Source organism: Zingiber officinale, chromosome 10B (genome assembly GCF_018446385.1).
Source record: "Zingiber officinale cultivar Zhangliang chromosome 10B, Zo_v1.1, whole genome shotgun sequence".
Taxonomy (NCBI): Eukaryota; Viridiplantae; Streptophyta; class Magnoliopsida; order Zingiberales; family Zingiberaceae; genus Zingiber; species Zingiber officinale.
This window is the reverse complement of record NC_056005.1, coordinates 66,062,881-66,090,705: the sequence shown is the minus strand read 5'-3', so window position 1 is coordinate 66,090,705 and position 27,825 is coordinate 66,062,881. Positions and strand designations below refer to the sequence as shown.

The following is a 27,825-nucleotide window of genomic DNA, read 5'->3' as shown; positions in this document are numbered from 1 at the left end:
CCTAGGGGACTGTGATCGAACAGAAGTCGGTTGAGTGGGAAAATTTTTTGATATTTTCCAATCGACCTAGGACCCTGCTTAAATACTGATCGTCCAGGTGTATGATCAGCCAATCTTGTATTAGGAGTTTGTTTGGAGCGGGGGTGATTGAAGAGCTCAAGGCTTGTGGCGTTGTTAGCTAAGTATATGGAAGGTTTGGCATTGTCTCAATCAGCTTGATAGTTGGGGTGGTTGCACAAAATGTGGATATAAGATTGCCTAGTCTTATCATAGTAATTCTAAAATGAGAGCTACTATATTTTTGAGATCCAACCTCTTTACCTCGAGCGAAAGAGACCTCGGTCGTATCAAGAGGAGTCCCCTCAGTAATTGGTTGCTCCGATATATCCAGACTTGAAGCCTCTGATCGAGGCCTTTTGCGTTTAACTATAAGAGGAGCATCTTAATCTGAAGAGACAGAGGAGGAGTTAAGGGAAGGTTCTGCCAAAGGGAGTAGGTTGGTAGAGGCAGAGGCTTGCTCAAGTGGACGCTCCTTTAGTAAGTCCTCTCCTATCCGATTTAAAGACTCTTTGGTTAACCAAGTGTTTTTGAAGAGGAAGCCAGGGTAATGACCTCCACTGTAAAAATAAGTGAGCAATTATAATAATTGACTAAGAGATAGTGAATAACTAAGGAAAGGTAAGGATTTCTTCTTACCAAAGGTGGCGCTTAGCCCGAGGTCAATCGAGGTAAGCCTAAAAATATACATTAAGACATCTATGGTCATCTCGAGCAAGCTAAACTTCAAACCTCTTAGTTGATCCAGAGCTTGACGAAGGATTAGGTCTGCGTGAATAATACCCAAATCAGGAAAAGGGGAAAGATGTCATTGCCAGGTTGTGGGACAGGGCAGAGAGTCAGGAAGGTGAAGGAAAAAGTATTTGTCTCTCCACTCATCTTGGGCCAGAATCCAATTAAACAGAATCACCTTAGGGCAAGCCTAAAATCAAAATAGATCGTCCGCCACTTGTTGAGGAAAGAAGTAATAGTGGAACGGACTAGGAGAAAGAGGATGAATAAACGAAAAGCAATTACAACACCACTTAAGATGCGAAGGGATTGTGGAATAAGTTGATGGAGCAGAATGCCAAAATAATTGCTAATAGTAACAAAGAAAGGATGAGGGGGATAAAAGGAATTCGACTATGATCTATTCTCTAAAGATAGCAATACTCTTTGTTGGGGGAAGATGAGGGCGGTCTTGGCCTGTGGGAATACTTATGTAAGAAGGAAGTCTGTAGTTGAGGGTGAGGTTGTAAGCATCCGTGAGGGTGAAATCAGAGGAGCATTGTGTGCACCACGCATTATCTTCAACCATGGCGAGGAAGAAGATGAGAAGAATGACGAGGGTGAGAATAATGGAGGAGTAAAACCCTTAGGATTTTATGAAAAAATTTTATAGGGGGTTGTTAAAATCACCTATTCAGCAGAACCATCAAGTTATAATAGAAAAAAGGTGGGTTGCATTTTCAATTGTTAGATGAAGAAGATAAAACAGTGGGTATAGGAAAAGACGCATACTCATAATGACGAACCCATGCATGGCACCAATCAAAAACCTACAGTAGTAACTAATTTGACAAGTAGTCCTCCCAAAGCGTCGATGATTTTATTGAGGCAAATTTAGTTTTTTGTGCAACTCTTTTTAAAGAATGGCTAACCCTAAGCCCGTGCGAGTTTTTATGACTAGCCCGGGATAACAATAAGTAAGGCAACTTGGCCAGAATTAGGTCGGATTAATTTATGACCTCGAGCAAAATTAATACTGACCGGGTTTCATTTTGACTGATCATAAACACCTCAACCTAAATAAGTAATATTTTTTGTAGTCTGTCTTATTTTTAAATCTAAACTTGAGGGGAAGCAAACTTAAGTGAACTTAAGCTTGGTCGGCTACAAGGGTTGTACTTAGCTAGAGACGCTTTATATAGTATAATTCATTCCACCTTAAGAGTCGGGCGGATTCTACTACGAAGGAGATTTGAGAAGGTTGGTTTCCCCCTAATTAAATTTTTGTTCTGTCCTATTCGAGATTTTGCTCGACCTGATTCATGATATCTTTAATATACATAGGTTAAGGAAGGAAAAACATAAATTACTAGACTCCTAAATTTTGCAGTAAAGACAGCTAAAATGAAAGTCAAGCTATATTCATGGCAAATATTTACATCTGGTTCATTAACCAAAAAAGCAAAGGAAAAACAAGTCAAATTACAATAGGTTTGGAAATAAATCGGGCGGATCGCTCTGGGTTATCCTTTTATGATCCAGGAAAGTGGCAAGGGGATCATAAGTCAGATAGCCACCTTCTTTTGATTACTCCATGGCACCATCTGCTTCATATAGGAGTTCTTTGGAAAGAGAGCGGGTGATGAGTGCATTAAACTCACGTGTTAGAAAAAGGGCTTTTTTCCTCATCTTGAACCTTTCGTCCTCCCATGCTTGATAGTCGCCAGGTCCACCCCAGCAGTTGCCACTTCAAGTTGAGCGCTCGCCAAATCTGAGCACAGAGAATCTCATTTGGTATGTTGAGCTATCAACTCAGACTCTTTAGTGGCCAAATCAACACTGTGCATAACTCGTAACTCCTGTAGTTGAGCAAACAATTGTGAAATCTTTGTAGTTTGCTCATCTAGCTTTATTTTCATTTTTGCCCAGAGAGTTGCTTCTAATTGGAGTTGGGCCTCGGAGTTATCCAGAGTAGTTTTCAGCTTGGTCGCTTTCTCAAGTTCAATTTTGGCCAGCTTTTGAGCCTCTTGGAGTTGAACATCTAACTCCTTTATCTGTCTAGAATCACGAGTGGCGACTACCTCAGAAGCTTGCTACTTTAGTAAGTCATTTTCTCGGGCTAGGGTATACTATTGTTGGGCCATGCCCATACTCATCACCTAGCGCTAAAAGATAAGCATTAGTGCGAGCATTCAATATGGGTGAAAAACAATAAAGTAAATCACATTACTTTGGTTTGTTCATAGGAATACTTGTCTGCCAAATCCATGGTTGCGAGCTCGCTGAGTTAATTTCCAACATCCGCCCAGGCATTTGTTAGACAACCCTCTAGCAGTATTGAGATAACATATGAAGAGGTGGTTGTCGAAACAATCATGTCCTGGGTAGATGGTAGAGCAAAAGTGATCAGCGATTGATAAGGTCAACTCGATATAGTAATAGGGGTCTTTGCATGTGGAGATACAAAAAATGCAGGCAATGAGAAGCTGCTTGGTTGAGAAAGGGCCTCCTGTGTTGGGTTGGTTCTTGGGGTTGAACTGCACTACAAGAAAAATCCTCATAGTCATCGGTTTTCCACCGTTGTCTATTACATTTTCGACCGATGTCTATGAAGGCGATGTAAAAGGTCTGTCATTTTAGACATCGGGTTATAACCGGTGTAGTATCATTTAACGACATCGGGTGTAAAATCGATGTAATATTATATGTTAATAACACCAGTTTTGGCAGCGGTATACGACCGATGTAATATTAGTTAATGACACCGGTTTTGCAGCGGTGGAAAACCGATGTAATATCAGTATTGTTTAACGACACAAATTTGATTTCCGAAATAGTGAAAAACCAATATTATCACCAAGCAAATCATAAAATTAAGTTAATATTATTAATTCACTAAGAAAATCACAAATAAAAATGCATCGATGTATCTAAACACACCAAGTCAATATCCATATAACCAACACATAAATATTCTTCTTGCAACATAAAAAAAGAATAGATATTGTGGACATCAAGTCAGTATCCATAAATTACACATAACTATTCTTCTTACAACATCAAAAGGTAACATATATTGTACACATCAAGTCCATATCCACAAATTACATTCCATAAAAATGCTTGTATCCTCCAAAGCTTTCAAAAATCGAATACCTTTTATAATCAAATGTAATCTAGCATATATTCAGCCCATTCGAACCGCACTTTATCAATTTCAATTGTAGAGTACTTGAGATTTGTAAACTGTAAAATCACATAAATAATATATTAGTAAAACCAAGTACTAATCACTTTGCAAAGACATTTTTCGAAAGCAAACTTTGAGAATGCAACAATAAAGCTCTATGTTAGTCTTAGAAAGCAAAATTAAATTCTCCCTACACTAATAGGATACCTTAATAAATGTGAGCAACAACATAAATATAGAGCCAGATAAAATACAACAACATTACCATACAAAAGTTATTCATCAATTCACAAGACTTCTTTACATAAAGAATTGTTGAATATCCAAATCTAAGAAGTGATTTGCCTCAAAATAGTTAACTAGTTCGAAATGATATTACATGTATTACATTGAATTTGTTTATATTGTACTAGATGGCGACAAGGAAAACAACATAATGATCCTCTATTTATGTATCATTCTAGAAGCATCAAATTTCAATCTAGAAAGAAGAGGACTATAAGAATGCCTAGAAAAAAAAGTAAAAACAAAACTGTTACGTTGAAGACTAATGAGATCAAAAGACCACATTCAATATCAGTGAAAAAAGAATTTTAAGGGGATCTTGGCCAAATTACTTACTCATTCTTTCCAGCTTCTCAATTTGCTCTCGAATAGCCTCAGGATCCTTTTTCAAGATGTCAACCTCACACACCTTCTTCCTTTCTTTCTTGTTCTATCATAGAAAATATGTTAAGGTTAGAAAAATAAACACAATCATAGGATTTAAAAGATGACTGTTTATCACAGTCCACACTACTATAAAGTCATATGAAACAAAATGAAAAATCACATATATAGATATGTACATATAAATCTACATGCATACTAAGTAGGAATAACCATGTACGACAAGATATTAAACTCACCTAATAAAGTTATAATATTAATGGAGAATTACCATCGAGAAGCAATGTTATTAAGAAATGGAGAATTAAAAGTATCATCAAGAAAATGGTTTCATTAATTTATAGCATCTCAAATGTAGAAATGCCAATGATACCTTTCTAAGAGGATGATCATTGGGTAGGAAGCTTCCTATCATTTTCCCATACACTTCACATGTTGAGAAGTGAATGATGCGCTTGTTGTTTTCTGAGCAATACCTAACTTGCACATGCCACAATAAACTAAATCAATACTAAAGAAGAGTACAAAAAAAATCCAACTGGAAATGAACAAGCCTAGGGGTCTCAAAACTAACAACTGGGAGAGCATCAATGAAATTACTGAAGATGGTGTCTAGTGGGCGGGTGTGATAATCAGCAGGAGTGCAGATTGCCGCTAGATTAATCCGACATCTTGATGAGGCATTCGAGCCTGGAGTCGTGCTTGATATTGAGGTGGTGGAACTAGATCAAACCACCCCAAGGGCGACGTGCAACTTCTTGCCCCTTCGCCGTGTCGAATAGGTGCTTGATCTTGTCGCTGTAGACGTCCACTGCCAGCACCGTGTGCAACCTAACATAATGGATAGTATTAATTTGAGATTTTGAGAGAAAGCACACATTTAGTACAAATCACAAAGGTATTTATACGGATCAATTTGAATGCTCGATGGTTTATAGAATGCAAGTAGTTTCTCCACCTCATAACCATATCAAGTATAAACCTTTGCAGCCAAAAGAAAGCATAACATAAGGATTGAAGGTAAACAAATGAGAAGTTTTTTCTTCCCATTTTTTGTTTGTCTCCGAAAGGAGTTATTACTTTTGAACTAATGATGTCGATCCACATGTTAAAAATTCTGCTACAATGGCTCTGAAAAGAGCAATAAAAAAAATATAATGTTTTTTAATAACGAAGTAGTTTCATAGATAATTAAGAAGAAAGTATAAATGAACTGTTTGCAAGTTGTGACTAACTAGACATTTCTTCAAAAGACTCCAACTTTTACTTCTGTATCATATTCAAAACTATCTTCCAGCAAAACTCCACAACAAAATGAAACACTTTTATCCTTCGACTAGCCAATCCCAAAAAAGAAACATAACCAATGAAAGATCATAAAACAACTCCAAAAGAACAGAATTCATAACCATCAACAAGCAGTATCATATAATTAACCAAACGTAATATAATATCTCTATGCGATGACTGACAGTTAACGTTACAATTTGCAAAAGAACATTTCTTCCTAGCTGGATTAAAGATATGAATATCTCATGAAAAAAGAAATCGCAAGTAAGATGAACAATACTTAAGATTGGCATACAATACTGATATTCGATGAAAATCTATTTGTAAATTTCCCCTTTTATCTAATACTTTGACATGATCCTTAGGAGATGAGATGAAACAATTTCCAATCACAAGCTAATTTTCGAGTAAATCACTCTCCTACACACTACAAGAAGCTAAAAAAAATATGGATAACACATAAGCTCAAATAAGATCACACAAGAGAAGAATTTTTTTTTTTACAGATTGTGAACTTATTAGAGTTGTAAGAACAATAGCAGACTGTTCACACCTCTTTTACAATGGGTCATGCTCCAAAAGTGAAACCGAGTTAGAGTAGAAAAACACTTGAACGTATATATATGTTTATCGTTATCTTAATTGTATGTCACATTGCTTAATGACTTGGACCTCTATGAGGCAAATGATCTCTAGAGAATCTGGATCACATAGCATCTGATCTAAGATATCTTTTAGTGTTTCTTGATGCATGTTCTAGTTGACGTTTTCTAGATTGTCACTGATTATTAGAAAGCCGCTACTATTTCAATGAGATGAATAATCCAAAATGGAATAATTACTGAAAAATTTAGCTTATTTCTCCTGCCATATATAATATCTTGAGATCCTATCACTTTTTGAGAACTTCACTTCAAACAATGTCAAAATCGCTTTATAGTTGGTTGGGGATAATCAACAAACACATTATGGGTGGTTAAAGTGGTCATCAAAGATCACCCGCCTGGATTAATTGAGAGAGACATAAAAATGAAGAGGTGTGAAAAGAGGAAGTATCATACAATTCAAGCAAATCAGATGCAACCAAAATATAATATGAAACGCGATACCATCAAGGAAAGAGATCCTTGCAAAAAGGAGCACCTTTGGGATTGGGCATTCACCTGTCTGCCACAAGGCGAAATCTTTGAGGTAACTTAGATCCTTCCGAGCTCGCTCCTGGAACTTCTTGAACCACCGGTCAAGGATATCCATGGGCACGACGAGCCGACTTCTGTCAATCCCGCAGAAGGACTGCATGAAATTGAAGAGGTTCTCGTCAACCCTAAGAGCGAGTCGCTCAGCCTTCTTCTCCGAGCCGGCGCAAGCGATGGGTGGCAAGGAGGCGAGGTCCTCGACCGAGACGCCGATCTTGGTGGAGGTGAGCGCGAGCTGGAGGGGATTAGGGTTAGGGTCAGGAATGGGGGGGGGGTTCTTTGGAAGGGTCAGGCCAGGGGAGGGAGAGGAGGTTGGATGGGCGGGCAGGGTGGACGGCACCGCAAAAGAGGAAGGGATGACTAGGGGCTAGAAGTAGACGGCGAGGGCCTTGCCGGGTGGGAAGGAGGAAGCGGCAGCCGGGAGGAGAAACACACAGAGTTCTCTAACATCGCGATAGGCATCACCGACGAGGGAGTTCATGTCAAGGATCCAGTGGAGTGGGTCAATCTGTGCGAACGCCGATGCATCCATGGGGAAGCTCCGCTGTAGTCGATGTTCTTCTCCTTTTCTTTGATGACTATTTAAAGTCATCTTCATCAGATCGATGGAACTTAGTATCACCTTTCCCCCTAGTCATCTTAATCTTGCCTCCCTCCGCCGCTACTACTCTGAAACCCTAGAAAACAAGACCAACTCGTCACCTCTCCTTTCTCGAAATGCGAAGAAGGGTTCCTCTTCTTACCCGAAGGGAGGAGGTGGAGGAGATGTGTTGTGAGTCAATCCTGATTGGGAGAGGAAGAGGCGTCAATCTAAGAAGGGGAAGAGGGAGATGAAGCTGAGAGAGATGGTTGGACGGCCTGCAGTGAGGAGGAAAGTGGTGGTGGCGTCGCGACGGTATACGGTGCAATGCGCGATATAGGTTTAGGTTTGGAGGGAAGAGTGAAGTGTTGCAAATTTTGGCTAAATATTGGTGGAAAAATTAAATTATTTTATTTTATCATAGACACCGGGTTTTAAAAACTACTGTTAAAATCAGTGTCTATGAGCGAAAATCTACGCTTATAGACACCGATTTTTCGAAAAACCGGTGTAAAATACTCAAAGACATCGATTTTTACTTAAAATCGTTGTTGTTCCACCGATGTCTATGAGGGTTTTTCTTGTAGTGCTGGTAGAGGGACAAACAGATAAGGTTCATTTGGAAGATTACGCCTCCTTCTAGACAGGCTCTTCTTGAGCTGATATGGAGGAAAAGAGGATGTTTCCAAAAAGGAGGCTTGATAGAGTTCCTTTTTGTGCCGTGGAATGATATCAAAAGAATTTAAGTACTAAATCTCTCTATCTACACTAATGAGTATAGAAATGACTCAGGTCATCTCCTAATGAATGCAACGATAGGATGGTAATCTAGGATTATATGTTATTCATATTTTTTGGGTTTTTAATATGGACATGGGGATTTGGGTTTTGATTCTAAACCTAGCAAATTAAAAGTAAAGCCAGTAGGAAACTAATATAATACTGGAATGAAATCTAACTAAGTACCAACAATTAATCCACAATGCATTGTCACTCTACGCTATGGATTAACCATCAACATAATTAAACTAAGATATGAAATGACAAAGCATTAAATGAAGCCTAATCTAATAAATGAAAGACAATGCAAGTAATGAAAGCTAAGTCTAACCTAATTACAATTGCAGAAATTAAAAGAGCAACATGAAGTAAAGCATTAACAAAACTAGCATGTAATGAAACCTAAAGCATGTAACAAAACCTAAACTAATCTATCCCAATTGCATTCAATCAAAACTAGAACTTAACAAAATTGAAAGAATAGGGCAAAGAAAGAATTAAACAAACTAAAATGCATCAAATTGAACCTAACTATTGGTTGAAGCAATTCATCGAACACATTGTATGTAACACCCACGAATTTCTTAAGCTAAGTATGTGAATATTTTCTCTTAGAATAAAAGAAGATAAGATGGAACCAAAAATATATATATATATAAAAAAGAGAATTGGTCAAGGATTGAACCTTGAACCTTCTTAAGCTAAGGATTTTGGAATTACCACTAGACCATCATGAGTTATTGTTGAATAGAGAATGGATATTGTAGATATAGATAAAACCATGATTAAGAGAAGGAAGCAAGAAACATCAAGTAACTTTCTTCCTCCCTCTCTTGATTAAGAAGCAAGACAAGTTGTCTTTTCCTTCCTCACTCTTTCCCATTTTCGTGAAGATCCAAGAGGGAAGGAGAGGAGAGGGAGTAAGAGGATGAATGAAGACATTTCTTCATCATTAAGAGAATAAAAGATGAGTTAAGAAGAGGGGAAAGCAAAATCTCTTTTTGCTTCTTACTTCCACCTAGCATAAGAGGAAAAACCAAGAAGGGATTTCATTTTTCTTCCCTTCCCTCACCATTTCCGTGACCTAGAGCATCCTCTCTTCTTTCCCGAAAATCCAACTAAGGTTTTCTACCTAAGAAAACCAAACCAACAAGAAGGAACCCTCAAGATCTACCTCTCACAAGCAAGAGAAGCACAAAGGAGCACTAGGAGGAGAAGCTCTCTTCTTTCTCTTCACAAAGGGTACCTTCTCTTAGGAAAAGACCAAGCAAGAGGATTTGAGTATCCCCTCACCTGTGGTACAAGTTGTTATATGGTTTTTATTCGAGTTTAGATGAATTTACAACCTAGAGTTTCCTTTAGAAATTTCGGTCATGATACTTGTAAAGTTTATGGAAGCTTAAAATCAAAACCAATATGTTTAAGTTTTTCCTCATGATATGCTATGAATATGACCTTGATATTTCATGCTTGTACAAGGCTTGGAGTTAGGTAATACCCTACCTTAGGGTTCAGCCATGAAGAGGCTTAAAAACCTAGGGAAGCTCAATTTAAAAACTAACATGCCTATGATCTCTTTTATGATGATATATGAATATTTTCCTTGATGTTTATACTTGTATGTTGCTTAGAACTAGTAGGACCCTACCTTAAGGTTTCGGCCATGAAGGGATTTAATACCTTAAGGAGGCTTAACCTCAAATCTAGCTTGCTTATGTTTTACCTTATGAAAAGATATGAGAATACCATAATGCACTTAAGATTTCATGTTGCTTAGGGTTAGGCTTCACATGATAAACTTTCGGCCAACATAAAATGTAAGGCTTAGGCAAGCCTAAACTCAACCCTAACATGTTTATGTTCCTCCCCATGATATGCTATGAAATTCATAAGGTACTTACATGCTTGTAAATTCTAGAAGAAGTATCAAGTATGAAGTTTTCCATAATATGTTGTGAATGTTCTCTTGATGTTTTATACTTGTATGTTGCTTAGAACTAGTAGGATCTTACCTTAAGGTTTCGGCCATTAAGGGATTAAATACCTTAAGGAGGCTCAACCTCAAATCTAGCTTGTTTATGTTTTACCCTATGAAAAGATATGAAGATAACATAATGCACTTGAGATTTCATGTTGCTTAAGGTTAGTTTTTTTTCCATGATGAACTTTCGGCCAACATGAAATGTAGGGCTTAGGCAAGCCTAAATTCAACCCTAACATGTTTATGTTTTTCTCTATAATATGCTATGAAATTTATAGGGTACTCTTGTGCTTAGAACTTATGCTTTTGTAGCATTCGGCCACTTACACTTGGTGAACTTAGGAAGCTTGAACTTTAACCTAATATGCTCATGTGAATGCCTATGATAAATGCATGGAAATTGATTAGGATTCACATGTTTACATGCTATTTGTAACCAAGTTTTGGACCTTGTATATTTCGGCCAAGATGGATTTTAAAACCTAGGAAGCATAGAACCTAGATCAAATATGCTTATGATGTTCCTTATGATAAATGTTATAGGAATGAATGTGGGTTCATATGCTTGTATGATTTCATGTAACCTAAATGAGCCTATGCATGTTTCGGCCACCCTTAGTGGGTTGTGGATTTAGACTAAATTGTGACCCAATATGTACTTTCCTTGCCATGATATGAATTAGAAGAAGTTAACTTGTGAACCATGCATGATTATGTTTTCTTTTTCTTTCCATGATGTATTATATTGCTCGTTTAAATATGCTTATGAACCATGCATGAGAATGATATCTAAAATGGCTATGTGCCCAAAATATGATGGCTATGTGCCCAAGACAAGTATGCATGGCTATGTGCCCATTTATGCATACCTTATGAATGACATGAATGACATGAACATGATATGCTATGAATGACATGAACGAAATATGCTATGAATGACATGAACATGATATGCTATGAATGATATGAATATGATATGCTATGAATGACATGAACATGATATGCTATGAATAACATGAATAAGATATGCTATGAATGACATGAATATGTTATGAAATGATAGAGATATGATATGGCATGTATTTTACTTTGAATGGCTTGTACCAAAAGGGTGGGCTCCTTATGCGCCCCTAGGTCGAATTACGAGCCTAGTAAAGGGTGGGCTCCTTACGTGCCCCTAAGCCGAGCTACGGGCCTAGTTTCCTAGTAGGTTCAAGACTAGCTACCTTGGGTCTACTTAGGATGCACGCATTATGTATGTATGTGGTACTAAGCCGGGCCCCTTCATGTTGAGATTATTTTCAAGTACTATATGATATTGTTTTAAGACATCTCACCCATGACATAAACCATGTTTTGAAAGGCATATTGCATATGACATTACCCATGTTTTAAAGGATATCTTGCAATCCATGCTTACGAAATGATGTGAAAGGATGCTTACTGTTATGCTATGATATGATGTCTTGATGTTATGAAAAGAAATGTCATGATGTTTTCACTTATGCTATGATGTACACTTATGTTATAATATGATCTATACCATGATATGATGATTTCCCATGTTATGATATGAGTTATGCCATGATATGATGATTTCTTATGTTATGACATGATTTATGCTATGATATGATGTTACTTATGCCATGATATGATGATTACTTATGTTATGACATGATTTATGCTACGATATGATGTTACTTATACCATGATATGATGATTACTTATGTTATGATATGAGTTATGCTATGATATGATGTTACTTATACCATGATAAGATTTATGCCATGATATGATATGTTTTAATTATATGATATGAGTGTCATCTATTCCATGATGTATGATATGATGATTTTAAATGATATATTGGTTTTTGTGAGTAGGAAAGGATCTCACTAAGCCTTGAGTGCTTACAGATACTTTTCCTTGTACCACATATAAAGGTAAAGGATGGATAAACTAGAGGAGCAGGAGGAAGGTGCAAGAGATGTGTGATGGTGACTTGGCTAAAGAAATAAAATGACTTGCTGAAGTGAACTTAGAATAATATGTTATGTTATGTGATGTCTTTTATGATTCTCTATGCATGTGTTAGAAATGAATACTATGACTATTTAAGTTGAACCATGTATTTCATACTCATATGCTTAGTATGTTATTCTATGCTTAGTATGATTCTAGGCAAACATAGATATGCTTCCGCTGTATGTATGTATGAATGTTTAAGTTTACTAAGTCTAAGGGTAAGAAAGTAACCCCGCTCTCACTAGGCAGGAGTGTAGTAAAGGGGCGGGCGTTACATTGTAAGCATGAATTAAGTTGAACTGCGTGCAAAGGAAACATGGAAGATCAAGTTTTGTTACAAGCATTCAACAAGAAACATCAAAACAAGCAAATTGACACAATGAATAAACATTAACATGAATAAAACTAAGTTATTGTTGGTGCAGTGAGCAACAGATGATCGAACCTGAATTTTGATTATGGCAAAGGGCTCAAAGTTAAGCTATGGTGTTATCTAACAAGGTTCATGGAACTTGCAGGAAAGTCCTAAGTGATACTTAGGCAAAAGTCCTAGCTACGGCTAGGCAGGTAAAAACCCTAGGGGGTGGTAACCCTAGATCCTAGGGGGAGGTAACCCTAGGTGGAGGAAAACCCTAGGGGGAGGTAACCCTAGGTGGAGGAAAATCCTAAGGGGCGGCAACCTTAGGTCCTAGGGGGTGGTAACCCTAGGTGGAGGAAAATCCTAAGGGGGGGGGGGGTAACCTTAGGTCCTAGGGGGTGGTAACCCTAGGTGGAGAAAAACCCTAGGGGGCGGTAACCCTAGGTCCTAGGGAGTGGTAACCTTAGGCGGATAGTCCAGTCGGTCTGGAGGACCGGACTGGCAACAGGTAAATCTCCTGAGTGGAGTAGGTGAGGACGCGTTCCCCGTAGAGGGAACATTAGGCGTCGGGTCGACCTAGGGTTTCCGGTTGGAAATCCGAAGTCAGACTCGGACAGTCCGATGACTGTCAAACTTCATATTTATGATATTATATGTGCTAACTTTTGTTTTGCAGGATATGTTTGTGTTTTGGATCTAACATGTTTTGCAGGTACGAAAGAACAAGGTTAAGCCTTGGATAAACAGTGTCCGAGGCGCCTCCATGGAGCTTGGAGGCGCCTTGGGTGCAAAAGATGAGCTGGCTGCGAAGCAGGCTTGGAGGCGCCTTGAAGGAAGTTCAAGGCGACTTGGACCGGTGGATGAAGGCGCCTTGAGGAAGCATGAAGGCGCCTTGAACCTGATAAGGTTCGACCAGTTCAGCCCCTATCTCAGCGTGTGACTCAGCCAGCATGGAGGCGCCTTGGATGGCTTTCAAGTCGCCTTGAACACCATTTATAAGAGGGTTTCGACCAGCAGCTCAAAACAACAAATTCCAAGTGATCCTCTTGCTGCGTGCTGCTAAATCGATGACCCAGAAGCACTGTGACTTGACACCGACGACCCGGAGCTTCGCTTTTTATCCATTGTTGTCGGTATTAGATTTTTGGTTTAAATTAAGTTGTAAATTGTTATACTTGTAAATCTTATCGAGCTTATAGTTGTTGCCCATGGAAAGCGATCAAGGATCGCGGGCCTTCGAGTAGGAGTCGATCTAGGCTCCGAACGAAGTAAATCCTTCCGTTCTTTCTGCTTGCTTTTATTTATTCCGTTGCGTGTTTTAACTCCGATAGTTTTACGAATCGAACGAAATAGCCATGAGCGCTATTCACCCCCCCCTCTAGCGCGTCTCGATCCAAAAATTGATATCAGAGCGGGGTCGCTTCGAATAGGTGAAACCACCATTCGAGCATTTCTTTTAGGCTTTTTCGTCTATTTAGGCTAAAAATAAAACCTTTACGCCTTTCGTTTTTTCCCTCCAAAACTATTTTCAAAAAATTCATTTTCATCTTTTCACAATTGATTGGGATTAACGAAATATCGCATTTAGCAAATTTTGAAATAATATTTTTTATATTATTTTAATAATATTTTTTATTATTTTATTAGTTTTTTTTTCAAAATTTTTAAATTGCTATTTCTATCTTTATTCTGCACTACTAATCCAAGACCAAGTCTTGGAACAAGTTTTTTGTTTATATTACGTACTAGGTTTTTAAATGGCCTATGAAGATGGATACAACACCGCAAGCCTACCACTCTTGTCCAGCGAAAATTTTGGTTACTGGAAAGACCAGATGGAGCACCAACTGAAAACCCAAGTGGAGACATGGACCATAGTCCATATCAGACTCATTCTCCCAACTGAAGAAGGTGTACCCATCACCTGTGACAAGTGGGATGCACAAACGATAAGAAACTTCGAGACAAATGCAAAGGCAACATGTATTCTCCTAGGCGGACTATCAAATTCAGAGCTTGATCGAGTCGGAAGGTTCGACACTGCTAAAGAGCTTTGGGAGAAACTACTCAAACTTCATGAAATTCCTTCAGAGTCAGAAATTGAACAAGACTGCGAACCCAAATACGAATCTCCAGAGTCAACCTCCGAACCAGACTTAGAAGAATCAGATTAGACCGATTTCATAGCACTAATGGCCAGAGAGGAAATTACTGAATCTGAGTCTGAACTCGAGGTGGCAACAGTCAAGGGGGAGGATCCTGTCATGAATTTGAGAGGTAAGATTGTAAATTCAAAATGCAAATGCCACATAACTTGTTTTAAGTGTAGGGAGAGAGGGCACTATAAAAACGAGTGTCCTACTCATAAGACTCAGCCGGTACAATTGAAGGATAAGGAAAAAATGATCAAAAGAGGGAAGGAACAAATTAAATGCTCCAAATGCAAACAAATGGGTCACTGCAAAAGACAATGCCCAGAAACAAGACCCAATAATCCAGAGGGAGAAATCAAGGTAAATAAATTTACATTATATGAAAATCTAGTTTTTACAACATATGATTGCAGTAGTTCAACTAATCTTGCTTGCTCTAATATAGATTTTTTTTCAAAATTAGATACGCATGCTAATAATACCATGATTAAATTTGATTCATATCTAAACAAGAATAACTCAAAATTATTAGGTAAAAATAAGAAATTAACTTTAAGAAAATTAGGAATACAAAATAATATTTTAAAAGATAAAATTGATAAATTAGAGAAGATTGTTAATAATTTAGTCAAATCACAAAATCTAGACTTAGATTACAAGTCTAAAGTAAAACTTAAACACTACAAACCAAGCTATAATCAAGTACCTTTTATTTACTAAACTTAATTTAAAATATAACTCTAACCTAATTTAAATAAAATTATCAATTAAAATCCAAAGGAAGGCTCCAGAATAGCTGGCACCTCCGAACTTAATCCACCCGATAAGGGTAACCAAGAGTAGACTACCCGGCAGGGTAATTAAGGATAGATTAAAATGGGTTAGGTTTAACTTGACCCATGATACTGGTGAAGTATTGGATGATAGTACGTTGGGGAAACTTAGTCATCGCATGTCTAGGAAGATATGCCTTCGACCTGGTGCATTTAGCTAAGTGGAACTGACCGAAGCTACCCTTTATGGATCCTAACTAGTTAGACCAAGGTTTTGTACTAAGTTCAATGGGTATGACTATTTGAAAAACCTCGAAGGCAGGGTTACTTTAATGATGTCCTTGTGACTCACCATATCCCAGAAGTTTATCCAAAGAATGTCTACTTGTTGAACCCAAAGCTAAACCCGAATCTAACACAAAGTTAAACCAAACCCTAAAATTAAACCATAATTCATCTCATAAAAACTATAGGATTCCCTGATTGAAAATTTAGATCGGGTGAGATGACTAAGGAATAGAAATTCAAATTCAAAATTAAATTCATAATTATAATTAATTCAAATTCAAAATTTAATTCTTAATTACAATTAATTAAATTCGTAATTAATATTATTTTTTTCAAATGAAATTAACTCAAAATTACCTTTCAAAAAATTATTTTTTTAAAAAACTTTTAAAAAAACATTTTAAAATATTTTAAAACTTAATTTCAAAATTATTTTAAAAATCTTTTTAAAAAATTATTTAAAAATCTTTTAAAACTTAATTTCAAAATTATTTGAAAAATCTTTAAAAAATTATTTAAAAATCTTTTAAAACATAATTTCAAAATTATTTGAAAACTCTTTTTAAAAAATTATTTAAAAATCTTTTAAAACTTAATTTCAAAATTATTTGATAAATCTTTTAAAAATTATTTAAAAAATATTTTAAAACTTAATTTCAAAATTATTTGAAAAATCTTTTAAAAAATCTTTTAAAACTTAATTTCAAAATTATTTGAAAAATCTTTTTAAAAATTATTTAAAAAATCTTTTAAAAGTTAATTTCAAAATTATTTGAAAAATCTTTTAAAAATTATTTAAAAATCTTTTAAAACTTAATTTCAAAATTATTTGAAAAATATTTTTAAAAATTATTTAAAAAATCTTTTAAAACTTATTTTCAAAATTATTTGAAAAATCTTTTAAAAATTATTTAAAAAATCTTTTAAAACTTAATTTCGAAATTATTTGAAAAATATTTTTAAAAATTATTTAAAAATCTTTTAAAACTTAATTTCAAAATTATTTGAAAAATCTTTTTAAAAATTATTTAAAAATCTTTTAAAACTTAATTTCAAAATTATTTGAAAAATCTTTAAAAATTATTTAAAAATGTTTTAAAACTTAATTTTAAAATTATTTGAAAAATATTTTAAAAATTATTTGAAAAATTCTTTAAAAATCATTTTTAAAAAATTATTTGAAAAATTCTTTAAAAGTGATTTTAAAAATTATCTGAAAAATTATTTTAAAATTCATTTTAAAAATTATTTAAAAAATCATCTTAAAAATCGTTTGAAAAAACATTTTAAATATTCAAAATCACTATCTACAAAATTATAGTTTTTCAAATTATAATCAAATTTCCGGTTATTAAAATTTTAATTCTTTTCAAATCATAATTTCAAACTTAATTAATTGAAAATCTTCAAAACTTTAAATGTTTAGTCTTTTGACACTCTAACTTACTTTAAATATCAATTAAAGTAGAGTTAACTCCATCGCACACTCACTTATAAGCTGAACATGATTGACAACATAGAATAGGTGAGATGGAAAATTAGGAACATTATTTTATTACTTATGTTTATTGACCTCTCATACTTGGACTCTAGGACCCTAAGAATTTATTAAGGCATTAATTAAGGGGGAGTGATTTTGAGTTGGTCTTAAAGTTAGTTTTTCCAAGTTAGTTTTTCATTAAAGTAATTTTTTTTTGACTTGGTTTTTAAAATAAAAATTATCTTTGACTTGACTTAAAAATTAAAAACTATTTTTTACTTATCTTCAAAAATTCAGGTTATTTTTAACTTAGCTTTAAAATTAAAATTATTTATGACCTGACTTTTAACTCCTCTAGAAGCTAAATGTTTTCAAAGCTAAGTACTTAATTAAGTTTTCTCTAACTAAACTTAGTTAAATTATTTTCTAAACTTAGCTACTTGACAAGATATTTTCTCAACGCAATCATTTTTAAGCTGAAAACATAGCTAAGCATTTCAAATTTAGCAAAGTGGTTTTCAAAATAATTCTTTTTGAAAAGAAAAGTCTTTTTAAGACTAAATACGTGACAAAAACTATTATTTTCAAAAGCCTTATAAATTAAGCTAAAGTACTTAACTATGCTACCCTTTAGGGGGAGCTTAAAATTAAATAGTCTATCTCTCTTGTGTTAATTCTTTTTGATTTGTGTCAAAGGGGGAGAGAAAAGTTAAAGTTAAGAAATCAAGAAATTAAACATAATGAAAGGGGGAGCATAAACTTTAAATTGCATTGATGCTCATGGTTAACTTCCATTATTTATTCCTTTATTTAATGTTATGTTTTACTTAACTTTGAACCAAGGTTGCCATAATCAAAAAGGGGAGATTGTTGGTGCAGTGAGCAACAGATGATCGAACCTGAGTTTTGATTATGACAAAGGGCTCAAAGTTAAGCTATGGTGTTATCTAACAAGATTCATGAAGCTTGCAGGAAAGTCCTAAGTGGAGGAAACCCTAAGTTGCGGCTAGGCAGGTGAAAACCCTAGAAGGTGGTAACCCTAGGTCCAAGGGGGAGGTAACCCTAAGTGGAGGAAAACCCTAGGGAGTGGTAACCCTAGGTCCTAGGGGGAGGTAACCCTAGGTGGAGGAAAATCCTAAGAGGCGGCAACCTTAGGTCCTAGGGGGTGGTAACCCTAGGTGGAGGAAAATCCTAAGGGGGGTAACCTCAGGTCCTAGGGGGTGGTAACCCTAGGTGGAGAAAAACCCTAGGGGCGATAACCCTAGGTCCTAGGGAGTGGTAACCTTAGGCGGAAAGTCCAGTCGGTATGGAGGACCGGACTGGCAACAAGTAAATCTCCTGAGTGGAGAAGGTGAGGACGCGTACCTCGTAGAGGGAACAGTAGGCGTCGGGTCGACCTAGGGTTTCCGGTTGAAAATCCGAAGTCAGACCCGGACAGTCCGATGACTGTCAAACTTCATATTTATGATATTATATGTGCTAACTTTTGTTTTGCAGGATATGTTTGTATTTTAGATCTAACATGTCTTGCAGGTACAAAAGAACAAGGTTAAGCCTCGGATAAACAGTGTCTGAGGCACCTCCATGGAGCTTGGAGGTGCCTCGGGTGCAAAAGATGAGCTGGCTGTGAAGCAGACTTGGAGGCGCCTTGAAGGAAGTTCAAGGCGCCTTGGACCGGTGGATAAAGGAGCCTTGAGGAAGCATGAAGGCGCCTTGAACCTGATAAGGTTTGACAAGTTCAACCTCTATCTCAGCGTGTGACTCGGCCAGCATGGAGGCGCCTTGGATGGCTTTCAAGGCACCTTGAACACCCTTTATAAGAGGGTTTCGACCAGTAGCTCAAAACAATAAATTCTAAGTGATCCTCTTGCTGCGTGCTGCTAAATCGACGACCCGGAAGCGCTGCAACTTGACACCGACGACTCGGAGCTTCGATTTTTATCCATTATTGTCGGTATTAGATTTCTGGTTTAAATTAAGTTGTAAATTGTTATACTTGTAAATCTTATCGAGCTTATAGTTGTTGCCCACGAAAAGCGATCAAGGATCGCGGGCCTTCGAGTAGGAGTCGATCTAGGCTCCGAACGAAGTAAATCCTTGTGTTCTTTTTGCTTGCTTTTATTTATTCCGCTGCGTGTTTTAACTCCGATAGTTTTACGAATCGAACGAAATAGCCACGAGCGCTATTCACCCCCCTCTAGCGTGTCTCGATCCAACAATTATTACTCCCCAAACATCAACTTCAAATACAAAGGACTACCCTTGCTATCACACAAGGGTCCGACGGTCGAAACCCGAACTCTCGTGAACAGTAGCTCACTGCCGGATTGCTGCACACTTCGACAATGAAGAGTATGATATTGTTGGTGCGGTTAGCACTAACGGTCTAACCCAGGGTTTGATGTGTAACGACCACCCTTCTTACTACTACTACTCTCTAAGGATGACCGTTACTGATCTACTAACTCTACTTAACCGGTATAATTAAAATCCTCGAAGAAACCCTACCGAAAAATTCCGGCAGAGTCTCCCCTGTACCGGTGACCATAATCATTAATACATGACATAATATACACAGCCACAAGCGGCTAGAACACATATCAATCAACCACGCAGTTTATATATCAAAAAGAAGCACAATACCAAGGAAAAATCAACTCTAACGAATACACGACAAAACAAACCAAATAATAACATGCACAAGTTCTAAATACGTTAAACACTTAAACCAAAACATTCTAAATAAATTCTAGTTCAATCTCTTAGTCTACTCCATAGTCCAAACATCACACACCATCCGCGCCACCTTGTCGCCTTCCTTGCTTTATCTTTTCCTTTCCTATATCTGCAGTAAGAGGAAGTGCAATGTATAAGCAAAATTTACTTAGTAAGCGCTATCTAACTCACAAAATCATGAATGTGCATGTATACGAAAAGAACTAGAAACTATATGCTCTAAAAAGAAATAAAGCATAAACATAACTGCTCATGTCAAACTAATACAAAGAAAAGCTAAGGAATCTACTCATGTGATTCTAATAACTAATCATGCTGCTCATCTAACAGGTAAACATGAAAACTACTCATCCACTAGATAAACATAATAGAATAAAGAACTAAACTTACTGATTTTTAGAACTGTATGAAACTTATTCCATTTGTTCTAACATAATCTTTAATACTTTATGTTTATGTAAAACTCGTTTTACTTGTTCAAAAACTTATACTTATAATACTTCAAAATAATAATCAACTTCTTCTTGGGCCCGGCAATTGTACTTGCTTTTACTTTTGTAACGACCCGACCCATTTGGCGGCCCATTTGGCGACCCTCAGGTCGTCGACCGTCGACCGTCGGCCGTGCCGTTACTACTAGGTTATCTGAACCTAGGGACGACTATGGGAGTCCAGCTCAAGGACAACTGAGAGTCCAGTACAGTGCCACTGATAAAAGTAAAATACTTTTTATCTTTTAATACTTCTAATATATAATGCCTCGGCACTTTCTTTAGCACCTTGTGTGCCAAAATCCCTAAAGTCTTGACTTCGGGATCTACTTAAAGCCTTGGCCTTTTTCATTCTTTTCTTTATCTGTCTTATACTTATAACTACTTATAATCTTCTAAAAAGATTTAATGAAACACATGCTTTAAATTAAAGAGCTATTCTTGCTCGTTAAGGAAGTAGTAAACTTCAAATTTGCACTCTAAAGAAACTAAACCATATACTCGTGCATATCTAATAGCAAAGAAAACTAGTCATGCTCAACTCATAGCAAACATAACTAGAAAATATACTCTTATTGTCTGAAGATCAAATCAAATAATATCTTCAACTTCAAGTCAAACCATTAACTCCTTTGGAAACCGAATTTCTATCTACATCAACAGAATCAATAACTTGCAACATGTAACTGAAACATGTAATTGAATGCCAACTAAATGCTTAACATGTACTATCATATATGGATCAACAGCAAGGATAGGAACATAATTTAGAGATTCACTTCCGTGGCATTCAGATTTGACAACTGGACTTCTATATGGAAACAACTAAGACACTGTTATCTAACTAAACACTTCCAGAACTAGACTAGAAATCTGCTACCGTTTAAATCCTATATAAAGGCTTGAAAAGAAATAAATTTGCATTGCCACTACAGACTGTTCTAAGCTCTAAATAGAGCTGTGCATTTCTGCAACAAATCCAAAGCAACTCCAGCATAAATGCATCTAGTAGAAGTTGGCATCAACTTGAACAATCAGAAAATTATCAATAAAGGGAAGCGTGATATTTAATTGTGCTACTAGTCAACATGACCTTCTTTATTAAGCATTTCTTACTGGCACACCGCTACAATTTGCAATCATCATAATTGTCAATCACAACTCTCCTTGTCTGTACAGTATGTTGTTGCTAGCAAACGACCATATTACTATCCCATTAACATTTACCAGCACAGCACACCTCTAGCTACCTCCATTGTCCAACATCCACCCATGGATAGTCTATGCCCTCCAACAATGAGTTTGAAGGGGATTATTAACTATATTGACCCTTTAGCATGCAAGCACTATATGTGGCCTGACAATAATATATTGTGAGTATCAGATAATTAGATACAATCATCAATTACATTGTAACTATCATTATAGATGTATTCACACACTTTTATGCTACTGCCAACAGCATCTAATAGAAATCAAAGACATACAATCCACTATTTCTCCAATGCCTTTAAAACTTAAATTGATTTAGGTGTTGATTCTCAATTTGTTTAAGCTGACGTTATATTATCCTGGTAAACCATCATTTCAGGGACTCTTTTAATCCATCGGAACTCCAATAAAGCAAATCAACCTTAAAATTCAAAGCTCCACTGAACTCAAAACACCATCAATCCTCCAAATAACTTCTCGATCAGGCATTTGATCAAACAAGTATTATGCAGAAATCTCACAGCCTCAACAACATAAAAGAAATCAAATCCAAATTCGTTCTTAGCCATGTGAGAGCCATGAAAATCGCGAACAGAACCCCACTTATAAATACGAATCCTCACCTTATCGAACTGGTCACATGAACTTAAACCAAAACAAACAAAGAATTGTAAATCATTCATCACATAAAACAACAAGTAAAGCAAAAACTCAATAGCTACTCTTACCGCAGGTGAGTAAGCAACTTACATCGTGTTCTTGAACTCACAGCCGAAGAAGGAAGACTTCTAGGGTTTGGGTCTCTTGAAATCGTAGCTTCTCTTCGTGTTCACGGGTCCTTCTTGACGAGAGGAGCTCAAATCCGAGAAGAGCTCGTGGAAATCCCCTTCGGCCGGCCGCCGGAGACGAAGCTAGGGCTTCGTTTTCCTTCGCTCGGGCAGAATCAGCGCCGACGCCGTTCGTGAGGGAAAGGAGGAATTATGAGAGAAAATTTTAGGTTTTCGAAAAAAAGATTTAAATCTTATACTTTAGGTTATTTTCGTTTCTAACTTTATCTTATATACATTTTATTCCCTTCTTGATTAACAAAATACTTGCAGATTAGTTGGTTGGCTATATGCTGCTTAAGATGCAGCTCGCGGGTCAAATCCTGCCGAACCCTCTTTTTATTTCCAATTTATTCAAACGTTCCTAAATACTTCTTAATATCAATTTATTTCCTTATTTGATTAGAAATGATCGCTGGCAGAGTTGGTCCGTTGGATTTTGCTCGAAGCCACAGGTCTGGGCTTCGATTCTCAGCCGCGCTCCTTTTTCTCCATTTTATTTTAAATGTTTCAACTATAGCTTAAATATATTTCACTCCATACTTGATCAACAAAACTCTCGCAGACCGGTTGGTTGGCTGAGTTCGGTTAAAACTTTGTTTTGGTCCGAGGTCTTGGGTTCAAAACCCAGCTTCAACACTTTTCTTTTTTTTTTTTAAAACTTCTTTCTCTTGGTAAAAGTACCAAACGAACTCCAAAAATTACATAAAAATACTCTAAAAATTTCTAAAAATCTCTAGAATTTTTCTATAACATTTAAAAATATTTTTGAATTATTTTTGGGGCTCAAAATGAGGAAATTTGGGTTGTTACATGATGAATGAAAAAAATAGGTTAAGTTAGATTCGTTGTTATCTAACACTCTGACCGAGTGTGCAGGAGAAGTCCAGATAGGTCGATGGGCTGACCTGATGTCTGGCACGAAGCCCAGCTAGGTCGACAGACCGACCAGATAACTGGCATGAAGTCCAAACGGGTTGATGGGCTGACCGGACGTTTGGCACGAAGTCCAGCTAGGTCGACGGGCTGACCGAATAGCTGGCATGAAGTCCAAATGGGTCGAAGGGCTGACCTGAGGTCTGGCAGGTAAGTAAAGGTAAGTCATTGGAGGGGAGTGACTGTGAGGACGTGTTCCCGGGAAGGGAACTTAGGCGCCGATCCAACTTAGAACCATTTCAGAACTCTAAGTCGAGATCTTGACTAGATTCCGATCTCAGAGAGACGGAATCTAATTAAGACTATTTCTGTTCATTATAACTGTGCTAATAATCTATTTTGTAGGAGATATAAGTGCGCCTCAAACTAATGTTTTCTCGCAGGAAGGAAGCTGCTGGAAATCAAGGTCCGGGCGCCCAGGAGGTACCCGGGCGCCCGGAGGCAAAAACTTATCCCCAACGTCGCTGTGCCACGTGGAGTTCACTGGTCGGCTCGGCTACATCATGGTTGAAGTGCCCTGAAGGTTCCAAGCACCCCAAACCCCCTATATAAGGAGGGTCAAGGCTGAAGCTCCAAAAACAACTCAGAATCCGCTCTCCTGTGCTCCTGCGACGCTGCGAAGCTCCGACAACGCGCTGCTCTTTTAGCTTCTTCCTTTGTCGGTATTGTTTTATTTTTTTCATTGACATTCCTGTACTTAGTTTGTAATAATTTTCGAATTGCTAGTGAATTTCCCATCGAAAGCACCCTTGTGTGCGGGACTTGGAGTAGGAGTCGCCAAAGTCTCCGAACCAAGTTAAAAGAACTTGTGTTAGCCTTACTCTTTTCTTGCTTATTCTTTTTCCACTGTGCATACTATTTACGAAAATTTTTATTGATATTCACCCCCCCTCTATCGATTCTTCATGATCCAACAAGTTGTATCAGACCAGGTACCGCTCTGATTTGGTGCAACCACCAATCAGGCAAAGGGGTGTTTTTTTAAAGAAAAATTAGATATCATTGATCTTTCATTTTTACCCTCCAAAACTATTTTTGAAAAATACATCGTCATCTTTTCACCATTGCTTAGTATTGACAAAATATTACATTTTCAAAAATTTGAAATAATATTTTTTAAATATTTTAATTAATATTTTATTATTTTTCTCAAAATTAGTGCAATACTATATTTTTTCCAGCATGGCTAATCCAAGACAAGTCTTGGCACCACTTTTTAGTTTTCCATCTTCAGCATTCAATGACTCTTCAAGAAGGACAGAACCCCCACGAACCACAACCATACGATCAAGAAGATTTCAACTACTGGAAGCGATTAATGGAATGCTTCTTAGGAAGCTTAGATTTCGATTATGTGCTAATATTGAGAAAACCTTCTCAAAATTTGGAACTGAACAAAAATGTAAGTAAAATTATTTATAATATTTTACCTAACAATGTTTTATGTAGACTAGAAAAGTAGAAGAATGCATATGAGCTTTGGACACAATTGATCAAACTTCACGAGGAGCCGTTGGAGTTGGACGATCAAGTCGAAATCGAATCCAAACTTAAGTCAAATCCAACAGAAAAGCCCATTGAATTAGGGGTTGCGCTCAAGGTAATCTACAAACTTACTACTAAGATATGTTGCTAAATTAGTTATCTTTCTAATTTAGTCATTTTTCAAAACTTAGCTATTTTGGAAAAGTTATTAAAAATTACTCTTTCTAAGTTATCTTTCTTATAACTTAGTTTGTAATAATTTCTAAATTGCTAGTGAATTGCCCATCGAAAGCACCCATGTGTGCGGACCTTGGAGTAGGAGTCGCCAAAGGCTCCGAACCAAGTAAAAAGAACTTGTGTTAGCCTTGCTCTTTTCTTGCTTATTCTTTTTCCGCTGTGCTTACTATTTACAAAAATTTGTATCGATATTCACCCCCTCTATCGATTCTTCATGATCCAACAGATATGATTCCTCCAACGAAGAACCTGTAACGACCCAATTTTTCCTATTTCGAGTTCTAAATATCTTCAAAAACATTTAGAAATATTTTTAAAATATTCTAAATATTTTTAGGAATTTTTAGAGTATTTTTACGTAATTTTTGGAGGTCGTTTAGTATGTTTACAAAAAGAAAGAAGTTTTGACAAAAAATCGTTGAAGGTGAGACTCGAACCCATGACCTCGGGTCGAACTCGACCTAATCGGGCACAGCCAACCAGCTGAGCTACGCGGGTTTTGTTAGCCAAATAAGTAGAGATAGATATTTAAGGTATAGTTAGTAATAGGAAACCCTAGATTTAAAAGAGAGCTTAAGTGTTTCCCGAACCCGAAACCTATTCCCTTTCTTCTCTCTCGCGTGCGACGGCGCTGTACTTGGGCGAAGGAGACGACGGAACTAGGGTTTCCTCCCTCCGGCAGCTGGCGAAGGCTTCCTTCCGGTGGACCTTGTTAATTGAGACTCTCTCGTCGAGGAGGACCCGTGGGCACGAAGAAGAGCTGCGATTTCGAGTCTCGCCGAATCCTAGCCGCCCCTCCCTCTCGGTTGTAAGTCCAAGCAATCAAGGGTAAGTACTACTCACCTGTGGTAGGAGTTGCTCCGATCTTTCGGTTTCGTTTCCTTGTTTCCTGAGTTTCTTGAATCCGAAGCATGCTATGAGATTGGGGGTTTTTGATGTTGCTGCCGTGTATTTCAAAGAAGAGAAATAGGGTTAGTTTGCTTGTTTAGCATATAGTAGCATGCTTAAGGTAATGTTGCTAGGGGTTTAAGAGATTTGTTTCTTTTAAATTCGACAGTAGCATGTTTTAGGAATTTGAAACTTGAAGGGATTTAGTTTTGTTTCCTTGTCAAGATAATTCAGTTTTGAAGAGAGGTGTATGTTGTTTTCCTTGATTCTAGCAGATTCGAGCATACCATCAGCTTCTTGTATCAATTTCTTTTATAGTAATAACATTCTTTCCTTATGCCATGCTTTGCTGGAAACAATTCAGAATCTGAAGATTTATTGAGTGCATGCTTAGTATATCATGTGTTAACTTTTGATAGCAGCAGAAACTATCTCTTTCTTATGCTTTGCTTTGCTGGAAGTAATTTAGAGAAATTGCAGATTTAGTTTTCAGCCTTTGTTATTTACAGTTTCATATAATGAGTATTCCTGTTAGACCCTTCTTTTGTGCTAAGTAGTGGGCACGAACAACCTTAGATCCAGGAACATGGTGTTAGTTTTCTTGCTATTAATAAACATGATCAGTCTTGTTTAGTAGCATTGGAAATTTAGTTTCTTGCTATTAGAATATCATGTGCAGAATTTTAGTGTAGTTGGATCTCTTTGTATGCAGAATTTTTCATTGTAGCTTAGTTCATCTTTGCTAATTCCATGCACATGATTAGTTTTAAGTTTAGTATCTTAGCCTTGGATTTCCATGTTTCTGAACATGAATAACCTTTGTTATTTAAGCATGCAGTTAGTATTTTCCTTGATACTTAAAAAGGCAAGAACAACCTTTAATTAGTTAGAATGGTTTAATATTTTCCTTGCAACTCAAAGGTAAGAACAACCCTTATTTAGTTAGAAGGGTAGCCTTTATTTAAAGTATGCAGTATTAGAATAGCATGAGCCGTATTAGTTTTTAATTCTGTTTCATTCACAGATTTTTAATGATTCACGTGTGCAAATTTTTGTTATTCACATGTGCAGATTTTTAGTATTCATATGAACAGATTTTAGCATATAGTAGCATGCTGATTTTTGTTTTCCTTTTCTTTAAGATGTGCATGAACAGATATAAAATACAATAGTATGCTGATTTTTGTTTTCCTTTGCTTTAAGATATGCATGAACATATTTTAGCATATACATGTATGCACATAGCATTTAGTTTGGACTTTCCTTGCTATAATGAGCAGCTATAAGTAAGAAAAAGACCAAGGTCTAGTTAAAAAGAGATAACAAGTAAATTAAAGTAAGAGGCTAGTACCCGACTTCCGAGGTTGTCGTTAAACAAATCCAGGTGACCGTTTCCGAGGTCTCGACCCTGGTAAGACCAAGGTCGTTACCCTGTGGGATTATAGCAGTCTCTATTAGGGAGCACACATAAGATGGTACTAA

The 27,825-nt window shown here is 36.7% G+C and overlaps 1 pseudogene; it reads right to left on the bottom strand.

The window, feature by feature from the left end:
• Window positions 1-5,349: 5,349 nt before the first annotated feature.
• On the bottom strand, window positions 5,350-7,705 carry LOC122029174 (annotated as a pseudogene).
• Window positions 7,706-27,825: the final 20,120 nt, after the last annotated feature.